This window comes from Lactuca serriola, chromosome 5 (assembly GCF_051521515.1).
Source record: "Lactuca serriola cultivar US96UC23 chromosome 5, Lser_US96UC23_V15, whole genome shotgun sequence".
NCBI lineage: Eukaryota > Viridiplantae > Streptophyta > Magnoliopsida > Asterales > Asteraceae > Lactuca > Lactuca serriola.
The window spans coordinates 25,158,778-25,178,215 of NC_136412.1; positions in this window are offsets into that span (position 1 = coordinate 25,158,778).

Here is a 19,438-nt window from a genome sequence, read left to right on the forward strand (position 1 = left end):
TGTAGAAACAGAAGGAATCCGATTATTACCTCAATAAACTCTATAGTGGATGCAAGATCTTGGATCTTCTTCTACTCCTTTGGATCTAGGTTCCTTCTTCTCTTCAAAATTTCAAGATTCACACAAGAAATGCTCAAATGCTCAATGAATGGATAGGGTTTGCTAAATGACGTTCTGAGGGTGAAGGAGGCGAGTTTGTGGTTCATAACATGGTTTAAATAGGGTGCAAAACCTATGGATCTAGGGTTTCTTCCGGACTGGCGGACTCGCCGAGTTTCCAACTTAAATGTGCTCAAATCTCGCCTCTACTCGGCGAGTCGGGCCTACAACTCGCTGAGTCCAGCTAAAAATGAAAAAAATACTTAGATTAAAATACATACCAGGAACCAGGTGTTACAACTCTCCCCCACTTATTATAGACTTCGTCCTTGAAGTCTGTCTCTGCACCATCTAGAAACAACTCTGGGTAGTGCTTTCTCATCTCCTCCTCAGCCTCCCACGTCCACTGAGACCCCTTCCGGTGCTGCCACTGCACCTTTATCAGCTGAACCACCTTGTTCCTCAAGGTCTTCGTCTTGCGGTCCAAAATCACAACCGGTTTCTCAATATAATTCAGGCTGCTATCAACCTGAATATCCTACAAGGGTACAACTGCTGACTTGTATACCAAACACTTCCTCAACTGGGAAACATGGAAAGTGTTGTGGATCTGGCTAAGCTCTGCCGGAATATCCAACCGATAAGCAAGCCGACCCACCTAGGCCAAAACCCTGAAAGGACCGATGAATCTGGGGCCCAGCTTGCCTCTCTTCCGAAACCTGATGACACCCTTCTAGGGTGATACCTTTAGGAGGACCATGTCGCCTACCTGAAACTCCAAGTCTGATCGCCTCCTTTCAGCGTAACGCTTCTGCCGACTCTGTGCAGTCTGCAGTCTACTACGAACCTGCTGGATCAACTCTGTCGTCTTGAGCACCACTTCGGTGCTCCCAATGACACGCTGACCGACCTCGCCCCAACAAATCGGGGTCCTGCACTTCCTCCCGTAGAGCATCTCGAAGGGAGGGCGGTCAATACTCGCATGATAACTGTTGTTATATGAAAATTCTGCTAACAGAAGATACGTATCCCAACTGCCACCGAAATCTAGGACACATGGCCGGAGCATGTCCTTAAGAGTGTGAATCGTTCTCTCGCTCTGCCCGTCCGTCTGAGGGTGGAAAGCGGTGCTGAAATGGAGACGAGTACCCATCTCGTCATGAAACCGCTTCCAGAATCTGGAAGTAAAACGAACATCTCGATCTGACACCACTGAAATAGGCACTCCATGCCGTGCGACAACCTCTCGCACATAAATATCGGCTAGCTTTTCAGCCGATATGCTCTCCTGGATCGGTATAAAATGAGCACTGTTCGTCAACCAATCCACTATATCCCAAATCGAATCCACTCCACGTGCGGTCCTAGGGTGCTTAGTGACAAAATCCATGGTGATATCTTCCCATTTCCACACTGGAATGTCTAACGGCTACATCTTGCCGTGAGGCCTTTGGTGTTCCGCCTTAACCTTCCTGCAGGTCAGGCAACTCTCCACATACCAGGCGACATCCCGCTTCATGCAGGGCCACCAATAGTTGGGTCGAAGATACTTTTACATCTTCGTTGCCCCTGGGTGGATGGAAAATCGAGACTTATGAGCCTCGTCCATCAGCACTTGCCATACATAGCCCAGTACGGTACCCAAACCCTCCCATGAAGGGTCAACAATCCTCGACTATCATAGTCGAAGGAAGCTACTCGGCCCACAATCCTATCACACTTCTGCCTCTCCTCCTTGAGTCCCTTGACCCGAGCCTCTCTGATTTTCTCTAACAATGGAGTAATTACTATCATCCTCAAACATATGTCCCTGATCGGGGCTGCTGCCGCCTTGCGGCTCAGGGCGTCGGCCACTACGTTAGCCTTCCCTGGGTGGTAAAGGATCTCACAATCATAATCCTTTACCACGTTTAACCACCGCCGCTGCCTCATGTTAAGATTCAGATGATCCATGAGATACCTCAGACTCTTATTGTGACAACCCGAAATTTCCATTATGTACAATCTATATCACTTCAATAGAAGTTATAGTGTCGCTGTTAATTTTCAGACTTTTTCACATAAGTTTGAGTAATTCAAGGTTTACACTTCAGGAAATATCAGGAGAGTGGGTGCACTAGGGTTTTGTGCAACACTGTTATTCCAACACTCTATTATATTAGAGATCATTTATGGAATAAAAATATTTTCTGCCAAAATATCTCAGGACTATAAATAGTTTTCTGAACAAAATTTATTCATTATTCACATTTCCAACAAGAGAAAAGCCATTTTCTCTCTCACGGATCTTCGGGTTTTTATACCAAAATGTGAGTAACTCTTTCTAGTAGTGTTAGAATGCTTATTAGATGCTTATAACATGATTTAGTTGGCAAAATCATTAGATTTAGGAGTTTACTCCCCCAAGGTGTTCTTGGGCAGTAAACTCCCGAAACGGAGCCAAAACCGACACTTGTGTTATGATAAGGCATTAGACTCTTATGTATGCATGTTAGGGACAAGAAAACAACCACAATCCACCCAAGTTTGGGGAGATCACGGCCCAAGAGTTGCTTAGGCCGTAAACTCCCTTTTCAAGCTCAAAATGGTGATTTAAGGACTCTAAGACTTTAAGGCTTGTATCTAGACTATTTTCCCATGTAGTGTAAGGCCTTAAACACATCAAATGACACAAACAAATGTGAGTTTACGGCCCAAGTGTATCTTAGGCCGTAAACTCCATAGAAATGGACAAAAGGGGTGTTTGTAAGACACCTAAAGCCCTAGACCTTTACAAGAAATTGTTTCCACTTAAATGAAGGACCAAAACTCACCAAAATCACTTATCAAAGTGAGTTTACGGCCAAGAGAATGCTCTTGGGCCGTAAACTCAAAAGAATGGCACCAAAGTGTGCCTAGGGTCCTCATTAGCTTTAAACAATTGTCTAGAACATGTCCTTCAAAAGCTAGAGGCTTGAAAACAACAAAAACACCATATACTTAGAGTTTACGGCCGTAAACTCTAAGGGGAATGGCCTTAGGGCCGTAAACTCCTAATTGGAGTATTTCTAGACCTTAAACCCTTCCAAGGACTTAGCCACCAAGATAGAATAATTCTAGAAAGCATTTGGGACTTCAAAACACACCAAACACACATGTTTGGGAGTTTACGGCCGTAAACTCAAGAGTTTACAACCTTAAACTCCATGTGTGTTGGTATATGAGGAGTAAACTCATATATGGGATCCATTGAAACCCTAAACACAAGTACCCTGTCCCACAATAGCTTAGATGCAATCCTTAGGGCTTAAAACACTTATATAAAGTATTTATTATGTTTAGGATGTCTTAACTTTATCAATTAGTGATTTGAGGCTAATTGAGTGCATATATGTGTGATTATATGTTCATTAGGATCGTAGTGTGTGTACAAGTCCTCGCTTGACACCTAGCCATCCTATACCGTTCATTCAATCCAATCACCAACTACAGGTGAGTTCATACCCCTAATCAATATTTTAAATGATTTTAAATGCTTTAATGGGGGGGGGGAGTACAAGTTGAAACAAACATGTTATTTAATCATTGATATGTATTTTAAAACTATGTTTGTCATTTAACTGATTTCACATGCTACAAAATGTGATGCATGAAATGGTTTTACTGATGGGTTTTGGTCATAAGACATCCTATGTGCTCATCCAAACCTAAAGCTCGGATCTAGGTTTCTCTATTGTACATGCTTTGAATCCAAGACTATAAACCCTATTCTAGCATATGGAAATCAGAATTCACATGTAAATAGGTTTAAGAACATACCTTGATTGTTATATAGCAATAACAATCCAATTCCTCCTTGAATTAACCGTGGAAAGCTGAGAGTCACAAGTGTCACTCCTCTAATGGCTTACAAACACCATAAGCAAGTGGAGAAGGTATAAAGAGAAAGGAGAGAGGTAGGAATTCGTCCTTAGGAATTCGTCCTTAGGACTTCTTGGGAAGGGTTACACGAATTCATGAGCCAAGGGGCGTTTATATAGGTGTAGAGATAGGGTTTCAGTCATTATCCTTATCTAGTTGCTTATCCACAAAGCAACCCATAAGATAATCCTTGAATCCTTATCATACTCGAATTCTAAGGCTCTATATCCTTAAATTCGTCCAACCTAATAATAAGATAACTCTTACCTTATTTTGTAACTATCACATAATTACAATTCAACCCCTCTAGTTTAATTAATTACATTTGATCACAAAACTAATTCTTAATTAATTATTGACCAATATTAATTAAACAAATATGATTTCTCCTTTAATATATTATTCTTATAACATATTAATAAATCATAATAACCTCTCTCTCTTTATTTATTTCTCCATTCAAGTTGCTTTGGTGAAGGCAACCCAAAAGGACCATGCACCATCGGGTCAAGTACATATCAAAATAGTTATGGACTTAGACACTAATCCAACAGTCTCCCACTTGGATAAGTCTAACAACTATTCTGCGTATGACTTTGGATCCCGATCTGCAATCGTCGCTTTCCAAAGCCGCTGTCAACTCTGATCATATCAAATACGCGTGTCCTTAGATAAGGGATCATATATTCCTCCATTCTAGATATCGTATGAGATATGATTTCAAATCATTCTCTTTGTACTATATCTCGATTCCCGATTTATGACGGCTGACTAATTGAACAAATCAAATTAGCCCTAGCCCGGGCGAGCATTTACGTTTGTCATCACTAAACCATCGAGGGGCCCAAAGATATCGCTTTTATCCTACTTTGAATAAAAGGAACGGATAAACTTTGATACAATGCTTGCTTGCACTCACCCACCGAATTACACACAACATTATGTTTTATAACACCAAGTTACTGGTGCGTTTACATATTATCAATGTGCAACCGATTCGCAAGATACAACTCACACATCTCGGTTTCAAGAATATAAGATGTTATCGTCTCACCAATCACTCGTGATACAATTTAATGGAGTGATCCAAGTGAGCGTGGGTTTAATCCAATGCTCAAATCATATTCATAAGCACTCATGAACGTTGCAGCAAACATTTGCTTATGTCTAATGCTCTTTAGACAATCCACACACCAATTCTTGACAGTCTTCATTCATATCTACTTCCAACATATGAACGACTGTGGCCCGTTCGAATAATTCGATTATTCTTAATAAAGTCAATTATTCTGGAAGTCAAAACATGCAAATGTGAAACACAAGAATAATACTAATCCCATATGGCCTCAAACCTTTGAGTATAAATAAAACACCTTTTATTTATCACCATATTGATTACTCATTATTTGTCGTTTCGGTTAATCAACTTGTTACTTGAATTCCAACACTTGTCTCATGCTCCCAGCATGCACACAATGTTTACCTATGGTTCTTACTTTGTGAAATAGATCATATTGAACACATTTCCAATCATTCTCATTTCTCAACTCCAAATCCTTTTTCCATAAGTTAAAGAATATCAAATTCTTGCTACTTATAGAATATGCTAGATTCTAACATTCTATGCAACTTATCCTTTCGTAATGTCACTGCACCAAAGTCACAAAGACTATTTCCAATGATATTACAAAGTCCTCTATCGGAGATTGTTACAAGACAATTCCATAGACGTGATGTCTCTCACTCAAAGGACATTCTTTGAACATCCTTTTGCATAGAAGTTTCTAAGCTAATCATAGATTTCTCAATATTCAATTCCCAATATGGACACACTTCCATATGTTCCATATGACAACTCATTCTTAATAGAATCTTATCTATTCGTAATGATGTCGATATGGTCCATCCAATATGGAAACATTTCCATATTATCCAATACTATACTTCCAACTACTCACAAGCGACCAATCCTCGTCGAACTTTGGATTGTCCTTTGATAGTTGTTTAATTATTTTAGTCAAAACCGATTCTAGTCCCTTTTCCCTATAAATGTGCTTGACATTTGGAAAATTTTAGAATGGTCAAACATTAAAGCATTTGCAATCGATCCTATACCTGAAGCGTATGGGACACGACGCATAATGTTTTATTTGCTATGTTCTCAAAATTCGAATTGTGAAGAGGGATGCCGTAATCATAATAGAAATTTTAAGAACACACTTTGTACCTTTGACTAAATAATATTAACATTTCTCAACCTAAACCTTTAGATTTGAAATGAAGCATAATATTCTCTCCCTTAATTATAGCAAACAACTCTTCAACTATTGCGACTTTGCAAAGTATGACTCATGTTTTCTATAATTAATATTGCTAACCTTGCAATACTTTCCTTAATAATCATACAATCATAACTTTTATGCTCCCACTATCTTGATGATTATTATAAAACATAACACTTATGCTCCCACTAGCTTCGATATGTATTCATAAACATCTTAACTTTCAGAAAACAATATTTATTGAATTTCTTAAGTTCATGTTTCTAATACTTAGTGCTTTGATAATCCTTTATCAATGCTTCTTGAACTTATACACCTTTGCCTTCGATAGTTCATATGTGTGTCCAAACAATTAAGACTAATTTCCAAACCTCACAATTCAAATTATGGAAAGGGATGCCGTAACCATGATTGAATTTGAGAATGCAATTTTACAATCACTATCTTCTTAAAATCTCTCTTAGTGAAAGCATTTCTTCACAATCATTTTCATGAAGGAGGAAATCTTATGACACTGAGTTTTGAGCGGTGTATGTGTTCCTATCCATGTGAATTTGTTAAAACTAAAGTTTACAACAAATTCAAACTCATATGAATTGAACTTGCTTAATCTTGATTTCTTGCCTTATGGTAGCACAGCTGCCCACCATGTCTTCCAAGTAGTTAAGCAGCTCACCTTTTCTTATCAATGTACCTTTCATTAGTTAAGGTGCTTTGCCTTTTATGTGTTCAAAATGAGAACTCATAGAACTCACATGCATAATTAACTCGATTGGATTGGCACAGAATCAAAATAATGTCAACACGATAGGTTGTAAACCTCAACTCGTGTGCTAGTGATGATTAATAAGGTTTATTTGATTTGTTCTTGAAACCTTTCAAGACCATTAAGACTCCCACTGACTCCTTGACATATAAGATTCTCTTGTCAATAAACATTTCTCGATAAACAAATATTGAAGAGTTAGTGTAGTTTTTATCAAAACACTTCATAAATTGGTCCTAGTTGGTCTTTGTCTTATCTAAGACATCACAACTTTCCACATTTAATGAAAGTTACAAACCTTCTTAATATCTTTCACTCAATGTCACAATCTTAACTTTAAGATTTGTTATTGGAACGAAGTATGATTGACTTATTGATTTAACCATTTCTTCAATTCTTGATTCCTCTTCTTAGACATACAATTGTACTAAGACTCACTTTGAGGATCAATTGAGATATGGTTCTTAATCATTAAGACCTATCATAAAGCATAAAAGGTACTCTCCCTTCTTCTTAGAATGGAGAAACTTTTATCTCTCTGCCTACTTGATTCTTGTTATTCGTTCTGCTATTGATCTAAACCCTTTAATTAATTCAAAATTACACTTAATCTTGTAAGTATAATCATATTTACTAAACCTTTAGTAAATCATGACGAATATCATTGTTACTCTTATGGTTAACTTGATCAACACGCAACATTGTGTGCTCGATCTCTTAGTCCTTCACTTGACACTTTGTCAATGAATTTGTATAATTTCCAAATATGAAATTTCTCATTCATCATGCAACCAAGTTGTGTGATTCCAAATTTCTGTCCAATTGAAACTTTGGGCGATGAGAAACTCTCCCTATTTGGTAAATCCTCAACTTTCCATAAATAACACAATAAGAACCAAATCCATTATTGCTAATAATAGAAACATTTTAACATCAATTTTTCATACACGCCATTGCAAGGATAAATAAATAAAATTTAAAATCAAAATTTATTTTATTGCGGAAAAATTTGTCCTTACAATGCAATTCATTGAAAACCTTATGCTAATACATCTTTCTTAGCAATCTAATTCGCGATCGAAATCCATTCCTTCACGGTTAGATTCTGCTCACTTCTTCCCTTAAGCTCCCTTTCTTTTCTTCGATCCTACAAAACATCAATTGTAATCTTATTACATTATGTATTAAGAATCTAGAATAGAAGCTTAAAAGAGTTAGTAAATGGATTTTACCTATATTAGAGCCATACGTTTCGACTCTCCCATCTCTTAGATCTTTTAGGTAAATGGGGCAGCTTCGTCTCCAATGCCCCTTCTCTTGGCAATAAAAGCAAATCGACTCTTTTGGAACAGGACATGGAACTAAATCAGACATCGCCTTTCTCTTATGATCAAACTTTTCGATCATAGCATGTCTTTCGTTGCCATTGTCTATATCCATAGAGGTCTCGAAGGCAGATTCACCAATCAACTTTGCTTTTCTATTGCGCCAAATCATTGCAGATTCAGCAGCAACAAGCATATAGGTGAGATCTATAAGGGTCACGTCGTAGTTCATCATATAGTACTCTCTTACGAACTCACTATATGAGTTGGGAAGTGACTGAAGAACCCAATCAACAGCCATTTCCTCACAGACAACGGATCCCAACATTCTTAACTTATCAATGTGTGACTTCATCCCTAGGACGTGTGCACACACGAACTTTCCTTCTTTATGTTTACTTGCCACAAGGGCTTGAGTGATCTTGAACTTTTCAAGCCATTGAACTTGTGGGTTAGGGAGAATAATTGGAGGAGGTAGAGGAAGTGAAGCATGATTTCTTGTTCCTTGATCGAATCGTGGAATATCATCTTCATGTGGAATGCTTGTTCCACGGGATTTGAGAAGACCATAGTTGTCGAACTTTGACATCTACAAAACGGGAGAAAAACGAATTCAAGTTAGTTGATAGATTGAGTCCTTGGTAGATCACCCAAATGAAATTCCAAGGCTAGGACCCAACACAATACGCTATAACCTAGAAAAGGGATGTCGTAATCTAGTTGCAGAATATTTGAAGGTAAGTGAACGACGATTCACTAATTTCCACCATGAAAAACGAAAAAGAAATTTAAGTTTTAAACCTATGAAAACTCCTAGATCCTTTGAGATTCATTGAACTTTCAATGGCATGTTTAAATCTCGATATGCCCCTCTAGTTTGTGACTGGGATGCCGAGGATCACAAAGCGGGTGTGAATAACCATGCAAACTACATGGTGCCCTCACATGTCACAGTCACCTATTCGATGTGCCGGTAAACCACACACGCTCCACCAAACTATGACAAACATTGAGTCACCCTTTTCTACCTTTGCTTAGACCCATTTAGTGTGCCGGTTAACCACACACGCTCCACTAACGTCTTCGCAAGGGCACAAAGTGTAATTTCATGGAATTGCATCAATTCACTTTTGCCTAAGTAACTAAGATTAAGAATTTTATGAAAACATTTAGTTACTTTAGTAATTCATTATACTTATAATGGAAGGTTTCGTCCTATCCTACCCGTTCGGCTAACGACCCTCCACTAGTCAAGAGTGCGGTGGGTAAGAGTGGATACCTATTCAATCGCCATTTTACAGGCAATTTCCTTAAACACCCCTTATGGACTAGCTTCGTGAATGAGGCCTACTAACGGTAAGACTGACTTTTACTCATACATATATATAATGTTAGACCTTTAATGTTATATATAGTATAGGGTGTATTTTATACTTTTAAAATACTAGGTGGTCTAATTTAACAATTATACTTTTAATTCAATTAAATTGTAAACCTAAACTTTTATGGATTTACTAAACCTCTTTTAATTATACACCTTAATTAATTAATAAAACCATAAGGGTGTGATGTGAACTTTTTCAAAACAATACTAGAGTTTTAGAATTTAACATTCCTAATTAAACTTTTAATCAACTTTTAAATTCCAAAACTTGAGGGCAAGTTTTGAAACATTTCAACACATTAGGGTTTAGAATTTAAATATGCATCAAAATTAAACAATTTAATCAAAATTTAAATTCCAAAACTTGAGGGCAAGTTTTGAAACCTTTTTCAAAACATTAGGGTTTCAACTATTTAAATTTCAAAACAACAAAACTTTTGGGGTTCAAATTTAAACTATAAAACCTAAAGGGCAAAATATGAAACTTTTCATAACAGCAAGGATCAAATAACAAATAATTCAAATTAACATTTAATCACATAATTATCCATATTTGATGATTTCTTGCAAAATAATTTATCAATTTTCTTAAAATAATTAATCAATTATCTTATAAGGAAACAATTATCTTATTAATTGACAAATATCTTCAATTAGATTAAAAATATAGTCAAATATATCATATAATCGGATTAATATTAATCTAACATGATTAGGTAATTATCCCAATGCAAAAACAGCAAGAAATCCCGAGATAAGCACTGTCTGACGCACCGACTCGCCGAGTCACCCTCTGGAACTCGCCGAGTAGGGCTGACTCGCCGAGTCCAAGAGTGACTCGCCGAGTCAGGTCGAACAGTGAGGCCAAAACATGATTTTCAGTTACATCAAGCATCAATACAATAGAAACAAATCATGGCTCTGATACCACTGATGGGTTTTGGTCATAAGACATCCTATGTGCTCATACAAACCCTAAAGCTCGGATCTAGGTTTCTCTATTGTAGATGCTTTGAATCGAAGACTATAAACCCTAATTCTAGCATATGGAAATCAGAATTCACATGTAAATAGGTTTAAGAACATACCTTGATTGTTATATAGCAATAACAATCCAATTCCTCCTTGAATTGACCTTGGAAAGTTGAGAGTCACAAGTGTCACTCCTCTAATGGCTTACAAACACCATAAGCAAGTGGAGAAGGTATAAAGAGAGAGGAGAGAGGTAGGAATTCGTCCTTAGGACTTCTTGGGAAGGGTTACACGAATTCATGAGCCAAGGGGTGTTTATATAGGTGTAGAGATAGGGTTTCAGTCATTATCCTTATCTAGTTGCTTATCCACAAAGAAACCCATAAGATAATCCTTGAATCCTTATCATACTCGAATTCTAAGGCTCTATATCCTTAAATTCGTCCAAACTAATAATAAGATAACTCTTACCTTATTTTGTAACTATCACATAATTACAATTCAGCCCCTCTAGTTTAATTAATTACATTTGATCACAAAACTAATTCTTAATTAATTATTGACCAATATTAATTAAACAAATATGATTTCTCCTTTAATATATTATTCTTATAACATATTAATAAATCATAATAACCTCTCTCTCTTTATTTATTTCTCCATTCAAGTTGCTTTCGTGAAGGCAACCCAAAAGGACCATGCACCATCGGGTCAAGTACATACCAAAATAGTTATGGACTTAGACACTAATCCAACATTTACATCTTAAAAACACATTGTTATCAAATGTTTTACCTTTGAAATGTTAATTAAAATGACATCAAGTCATTGCTAATTATTGTTCAAAAGCCATAATATGTCTTACAAAACCATTTTTCATTCTTGAACTAAACTATGCATATACACTTATATTCTTATATATGTATTGATGTTATAGTTTAAATCTTCCATTTAGTTTCCCACAGCCTTGAGTAGTAAGAGTGTATAAACCTACATGATCAACCAGTTACATTACAGTAAATTATCATAGGGATAATTTGAAGATATCAAACATTACTCCTATTACAAGAAATCACACAAGAGTCAGTTCATTCATGAGTTTTTACTAGTACCTTACCTGATACATGAGTACCTTTACATATGCTTACATGATACATGAACACATTACAAGAGTACCTTTACATATGCTTACATGATACATGAACACATTACAAGAGTACCTTTACATATGCTTACAAGATACATGAACACATTACAAGAGTACCTTTACGTAGATACCTTTACCTGTGTATACTTATTTGAATATTCGTATCTCGAATTGCGAGGATGATTTATTAGTACCTTCTGTGTAAATCTTCCTGCATCTCCCTAGTACCTTGGGATATCTAGACAAGACCCTATCCCTAGTACCTCGGGTTACCTAGATGGGTCCCTATCCCTAGTACCTCGAGATATATGGACGGGACTAACCATTCCGGAACCCATCTGTTAGCAACAGTGGGTGATGAACATCTACGGATGCCTAAGGTTATTACTTATACTAGGAGTACCTTTACGGGACTAACCCTTCCTTCGCCCTGATGCTGCTACAGAGGACAATTGGACAATCTTCGGATGTTCATTAGGTTAAATGAGTACATGTTAGCACCAGTACCTCCGGCTAACACTTACATTATGACCTATTTCCTATTACTTTATTTTGTGATATTTTCACATAAATGAGGAGTTAGACTAAGTACTTTAGTACTAGTCAATAGAAAGGAAAAACTATCATTTTACTAACAAAACATTCGGGTCTTGGTAGAAGACTACATCTCAAACTGATAGAAAATAAGGGATTTTCTAGGATTTTTCATACGTACATCAACATTTGCATTTAACGTTTTACATGGCCTTCATAACAGATTTTCACAATCAAGGCAATGACACTTATATACTTATGAATTCACTAGCTTTAAAGCTGATACTCGCTTTCAAAATAACTTGTATTCTCAGGTCATCAGTAGACAGGTACGGAGGCCAGGTTTTGAGAAGACGGAGCAGACAAGTCTCGTTTTTATTTTGATTGTATATTTTTGGTGTCTTACTACAATGAAAGAACACATATGTATTAAAACTTTACTTATAATGCAATGGATGATGTTGTTGCTTGTTTATTATATTACACTGTTGTGATACTGTACATGACGTCCTCCACCCCTGAACGTTTCCGCCATTCGTGGTTTTGGGGTGTGACAGATTGGTATCAGAGCATTGTTTATAGTGAATATAGTATATCAACCCATAAATGATATACTAACTATAAATACAATGGGATTAAAACACTCTGTCTCAGAGTTATACTTTTAAATAATAAAATTTTTAACAAAGTATACGTGCCTACATGCATACTAAAATCAGTGTCACAACGACAAGAACAAAAATATTACGATTGTTGAATATCACAAGTAAGCCTGGGGATATATGGTCAGTCTTAGGAAGGGCATAGCCTGATCAACTATGCTGGTCCTAGGAGTGATTACAATATGCCTAAGAATGGTTGGGATATGGCAACAAGTCTAAAAACTTACCAACACAACCATAAAGAAATACCATATGGGTATTTGGTCTTCCTATAAGTACCTTAGTCAGTCATCTATTTTAGCTATTCCTTCTGTTGTTGGACTATGGGGATTAGTCCATGAGACACATTCATTAATCATTTATTCTTATCCATGTCGTCATCTTTTAAACGTATAGTTAAAGATGCCGCCACGCAGAAGTACAAGACGTACCCCAAACAACGAAGCACCGATACTACCACCTCCACCACCACCTGTACCCCTTCAACCACCAAATCCTTTCGATGCCACTATGTTCCAGGCAGCTTTCACAGCAGCAGTTGCAGCTGCTGTGTCAGAAATCAACGCTCCTGCCCCTAGTGGATTAGGAACAGGTGCACCACCCTCGAACCAGGGCGAAAGCCATGGACACTCTCGGGAGTGCACCTACAAGGACTTCACTAACGCCAAACCCCGTAGCTTCAATGGTACTGGTGGGGTTATGGTGTTATGACAGTGGATTGAGAAGATGGAATCTGTCTTCAAGATCTGCGGATGCCAAGAAGGCAACAAAGTTAAGTTCGCAGCTTGTACCTTCTCTAACCGAGCACTCTAATGGTGGAATAGCCATGTTAACTATCTAACTTTGGTGGTGACATATTCCATCGGCTGGGAAAAGTTGAAAGACATGCTGATGAAAGGATACTGTCCTCGAGGTGAAATACAAAAACTCGAGCAAGAATTCTGGGGTCTGCAAATGGTTGGATCCGACATCACGACCTACACAAATAGGTTTTGTGATTTGGCAAACTTATGCCCTGATATGGTTGCTCTCCAGATCAAAAAGATCGAGAGATATATCTAGGGATTGTCACCCCAGATCCAGTCAAGTGTGATCGCTTCCAGGCCTATTACCTTTGATAGCGCCAAGGAACTGGCACAATCCCTCATAGATCACCGGAAACCTCAGAACACAACAATCCCTACACCTGTACGACAAAAGTCCAACCCCGATCCCAACGACAAGAAGGGGTGGAATAAGAGAAAAAGAGGGGCTTTGCAAGGATCCTCCAATAAACAACAACTTGTGGCGATCAATGCTGCCACAGTGACTCCTGTTGTCCCTGCGAACCCCTTACTAGCAAAAACTTATGATGGAACCCTTCCGAAGTGCAACAAATGCAACTTCCACCACCACGGACCTTGCAAGGAGATGTTCTACTCTAACTGCAACAGAAAGGGGCACACCGCCCGTTACTGCAAGGCCCCAACAGCTCAAGCCGCCCAGGCTCCTAACGCTGGTATGGGCCAAACTTGCTACGGTTGTGGTGAAGTGGGCCACTACAAGAGGAACTGCCCTGAAGCAGGAATGGATGGAGGGGTAGGAAGAGTTATGGCCCTAGGCCACGAGGAAGCAGTAGCTGATCCAACGATAGTTACTGGTACGTTCATCCTCGATAACTCATATGCTTGTATACTTTTCGATAGTGGAGCCGAGAAAAGTTTTGTAAGTTACAAATTTGCACACCTGCTTAAACAAAAACCATGTGCATTAGATAGTTCATTCACGGTAGAAATGGCTAACGGGAAAACAGAGAGTACAAACTGCATATACGTAGGTTGTACTTTAACTTTGGATGGCCATACTTTCAAGATAGATCTCATGCCAGTCACAATTAAATGTTTTGACGTTATCATCGGTATAGATTGGTTGAGTCTTCTTCGTGCCGACATTATGTGCTTCGAAAAAGCAGTTCGTCTTAACCTTCCTAACAACGAAACTTTAATTATCTACGGCGACAAACCTAGTACGAGCCTTCGCATCATTTCGTGCATTCAAGCCCAGAAGTGCTTGCAGAAGGAGTACCATGCATTTCTCGCACACGTCGTCAATACCAGTCAAGAACTGAAAGACATCCAGAAATTCCCAGAAGTACGTGACTTTCCCTACATATTCCCATAAGAACTTCCCGGTTTACCACCACAATGCCAAGTTGAGTTCAGAATCGACTTAGTGCCAGGGGCTACCCCCGTAGCCAAATCCCCGTATCGTCTGGCACCGTCTGAAATGCAGGAACTTTCCAGTCAACTTAACAAACTTCTCAAGAAGGGATTCATTCGACCAAGCTTCTCACCATGGGGAGCACCGGTCTTGTTCGTCAAGAAGTAAGATGGATCGTTTCGCATGTGCATCGACTATAGAGAACTCAACAAACTTACCATTAAAAATCGTTATCCCTTGCCCCGCATTAACGATTTATTTGATCAACTTCAAGGAGCCAACTACTTCTCGAAGATAGATCTGCGATCCGGATATCACCAACTACGAGTGTTAGAGGAGGATGTTCCCAAGACAGCCTTCCGAACTCGTTATGGACACTACGAGTTTGTAGTGATGCCATTCGGATTAACTAACGCGCCCGCAGTATTCATGGATCTGATGAATAGGGTGTGTCGTCCTTACTTGGATCAGTTCGTCATCGTCTTCATTGATGACATACTCATTTACTCTCGAAGTAAGGAGGAGCATGGTCAACATCTCCGTAAAATCTTAGAGACATTGCGATCGGAGAAGCTCTACGCGAAGTTCTCAAAGTGCGAATTTTGGATTCGACAAGTCGAATTCTTGGGCCATGTAGTTAGCGAAGAAGGTATACACGTGGACCCTTCCAAAATTAAGGCCATCGAGAACTGGTCAGCACCAAGGACACCTACTGAAATTCGTCAATTTCTAGGTCTAGCTGGCTACTATCGCAGGTTCATTCAGAACTTCTCCAGCATAGCGAAACCCCTTACAACCCTGACCCAGAAAGGCGTGACCTTCGACTGGGAAGAGAATCAGGAAAGAGCGTTCCAAACACTCAAACGAGCCTTGTGCACCGCCCCGATACTATCCCTTCCCGAAGGAATATAAGACTTCATTGTCTATTGCGATGCATCCAATCAAGGACTCGGATGTGTTCTGATGCAATGAGGTAAAGTCATAGCCTATGCCTCGAGACAGCTGAAGACACATGAGGTTAACTACACAACCCATGATCTCGAGCTAGGAGCAGTTGTGTTTGCTCTGAAGATCTGGCGACATTACCTATACGGTACAAAAAGCATGATCTTTACAGACCATAAGAGTCTACAGCACATTCGACCAGAAAGAGCTCAACATGAGACAACGACGGCGGGTCGAGCTACTTAGTGATTACGAATGCGAAATTCGTTATCATTCGGGTAAAGCCAATGTAGTAGCCGACGCCCTAAGTCGGAAAGAATATACTGGTCGTAGAGTCAAATCTTTGACTCTAACCATCCATTCACACTTGTCCACGCAAATAAAGGAGGCTCAGCTCGACGCTTTGAAACCTAAAAACGTGGCGGGTGAATCCCTTAGAGGGATGGATAAGAACTTGGAAGTCAAGGGTGGCGGAACCTTATACCTCATGGATCGGATCTGGACACTGAAACACGGTGGCTTCAGAGACTTGGTCATGACTGAAGCTCACAACACTCGTTATTCCGTCCACCCGGGTTCAGATAAGATGTATCTGGATCTTAAAAAGTGATACTGGTGGCCTAACATGAAAGCAGATATTGCTACCTTCGTGGGTAAATGCCTTACTTGCGCAAAGGTCAAGGTTGAATACTAGAAACCCTCCGGTCTTCTACAACAGCTGGAGATACCAGAATGGAAGTGGGAGCGGATCACTATGGACTTCATAACCAAGTTGCCCAAGACGACGGGTGGACTTGATTCCATATCGGTCATCGTCGATAGATTGACCAAGTCTGCACACTTCCTACCGATCAAGGAAACAGACAAGATGGAGAAAGTTACCAGAACTTACATTAGGGTGATTGTAAGACTGCACGGTGTTCCTTTATCTATCATCTCAGACCGAGATAGTAGATTCACTTCGAGGTTCTGGCAGTGATTACAAAGTTCCCTAGGAACTAGGCTGGACATGAGTACAGCCTACCATCCACAGACCGACGGGCAAAGTGAGAGATCTATCCAAACCTTAGAAGATATGTTGCGTGCCTGTGTGATTGACTTTGGAAAAGCTTGGGATACTCATTTACCCCTTGTTGAATTTTCCTACAACAACAGTTATCATACGAGCATAAAGGCAGCTCCATTTGAGGCCCTCTATAGCCAAAAGTGCATATCCCCTCTGTGCTGGGCTGAAGTGGGTGATACCCAGTTAGCTAAGGGACGAGTTCCCGAAAGCACTCTCACGGGTCCGGAGATCATTCGGGAAACGACAGAGAAGATCGTTTAAATTCGTGAACGATTAAAAGCCTCTAGAGACCGACAGAAAAGCTATGCCGACAAGCGTAGGAAACTATTGGAGTTCCTGGTGGGCGACCGAGTCCTACTGAAGGTCTCACCCTGGAAGGGCTTGATATGCTTTGGAAAGCGTGGGAAGCTCAATCCAAGATACATAGGGCCTTTCGAGATTCTCGCAAGAATCGGCCCTGTGGCTTACAAGCTCAATCTACCGAAAGAACTCAGTAACGTACATCCTACCTTCCACGTGTCAAACTTGAAAAAGTGTCTATCCGACGAGACTCTTGTTATTCCACTCGACGAGATCAAGATCAACGAGAGCCTCAACTTCGTGGAGGAACCAGTAGAGATCATGGACCGAGAGGTCAAGCCAACAAAGCAGAGCCGTATCCCGATAGTGAAGGTGCGCTGGAACGCAAAGCATGCACCGGAATTCACTTGGGAACGTGAGGATCGGATGAAACTGAAATACCCTCACCTTTTTGCTTAGTTATTTGTAATTTCTTACTTGCTTAAATTCTAATTTCGGGACGAAATTCCTTCTAACGGGGGGATGATTTGACAACCCGAAATTTCCATTATGTACAATCTATATCACTTCAATAGAAGTTATAGTGTCGTTGTTAATTTTCAGACTTTTTCACATAAGTTTGAGTAATTCAAGGTTTACACTTCAGGAAATATCAGGAGAGTGGGTGCACTAGGGTTTTGTGCAACACTGTTATTGCAACACTCTATTATATTAGAGATCATTTTTGGAATAAAAATATTTTTTGCCAAAATATCTCAGGACTATAAATAGTTTTTTGAACCAAATTTATTCATTATTCACATTTCCAACTAGAGAAAATCCATTTTCTCTCTCACGAATCTTCGGGTTTTTATACCAAAACGTGAGTAACTCTTTCTAGTAGTGTTAGAATGCTTATTAGATGCTTATAACATGATTTAGTTGGCTAAATCATTAGATCTAGGAGTTTACTCCCCAAGGTGTTCTTGGGCAGTAAACTCCCGAAACGAAGCCAAAACCGACACTTGTGTTATGATAAGGCCATAGACTCTTATGTATGCATGTTAGGGACAACAAAACAACCACAAATCACCCAAGTTTGGGGAGATCACGGCCCAAGAGTTGCTTAGGCCGTAAACTCCCTTTTCAAGCTGAAAATGGTGATTTAAGGACTCTAAGACTTTAAGGCTTGTATCTAGACTATTTTCCCATGTAGTGTAAGGCCTTAAACACATCAAATGACACAAACAAATGTGAGTTTACGGCCCAAGTGTATCTTAGGCCGTAAACTCCATAGAAATGGACAAAAGGGGTGTTTGTAAGACACCTAAAGCCCTAGACCTTTACAAGAAATTGTTTCCACTTAAATGAAGGACCAAAACTCACCAAAATCACTTATCAAAGTGAGTTTACGGCCAAGAGAATGATCTTGGGCCGTAAACTCAAAAGAATGGCACCAAAGTGTGCCTAGGGTCCTCATTAGCTTTAAACAATTGTCTAGAACATGTCCTTCAAAAGCTAGAGGCTTGAAAACAACAAAAACACCATATACTTAGAGTTTACGGCCGTAAACTCTAAGGGGAATGGCCTTAGGGCCGTAAACTCGTAATTGGAGTATTTCTAGACCTTAAACCCTTCCAAGGAGTTAGCCACCAAGATAGAATAATTCTAGAAAGCATTTGGGACTTCAAAACACACCAAACACACATGTTTGGGAGTTTACGGCCGTAAACTCAAGAGTTTACAACCGTAAACTCCATGTGTGTTGGTATATGAGGAGTAAACTCATATATGGGATCCATTGAAACCCTAAACACAAGTACCCTATCCCACAATAGCTTAGATGCAATCCTTAGGGCTTAAAACACTTATATAAAG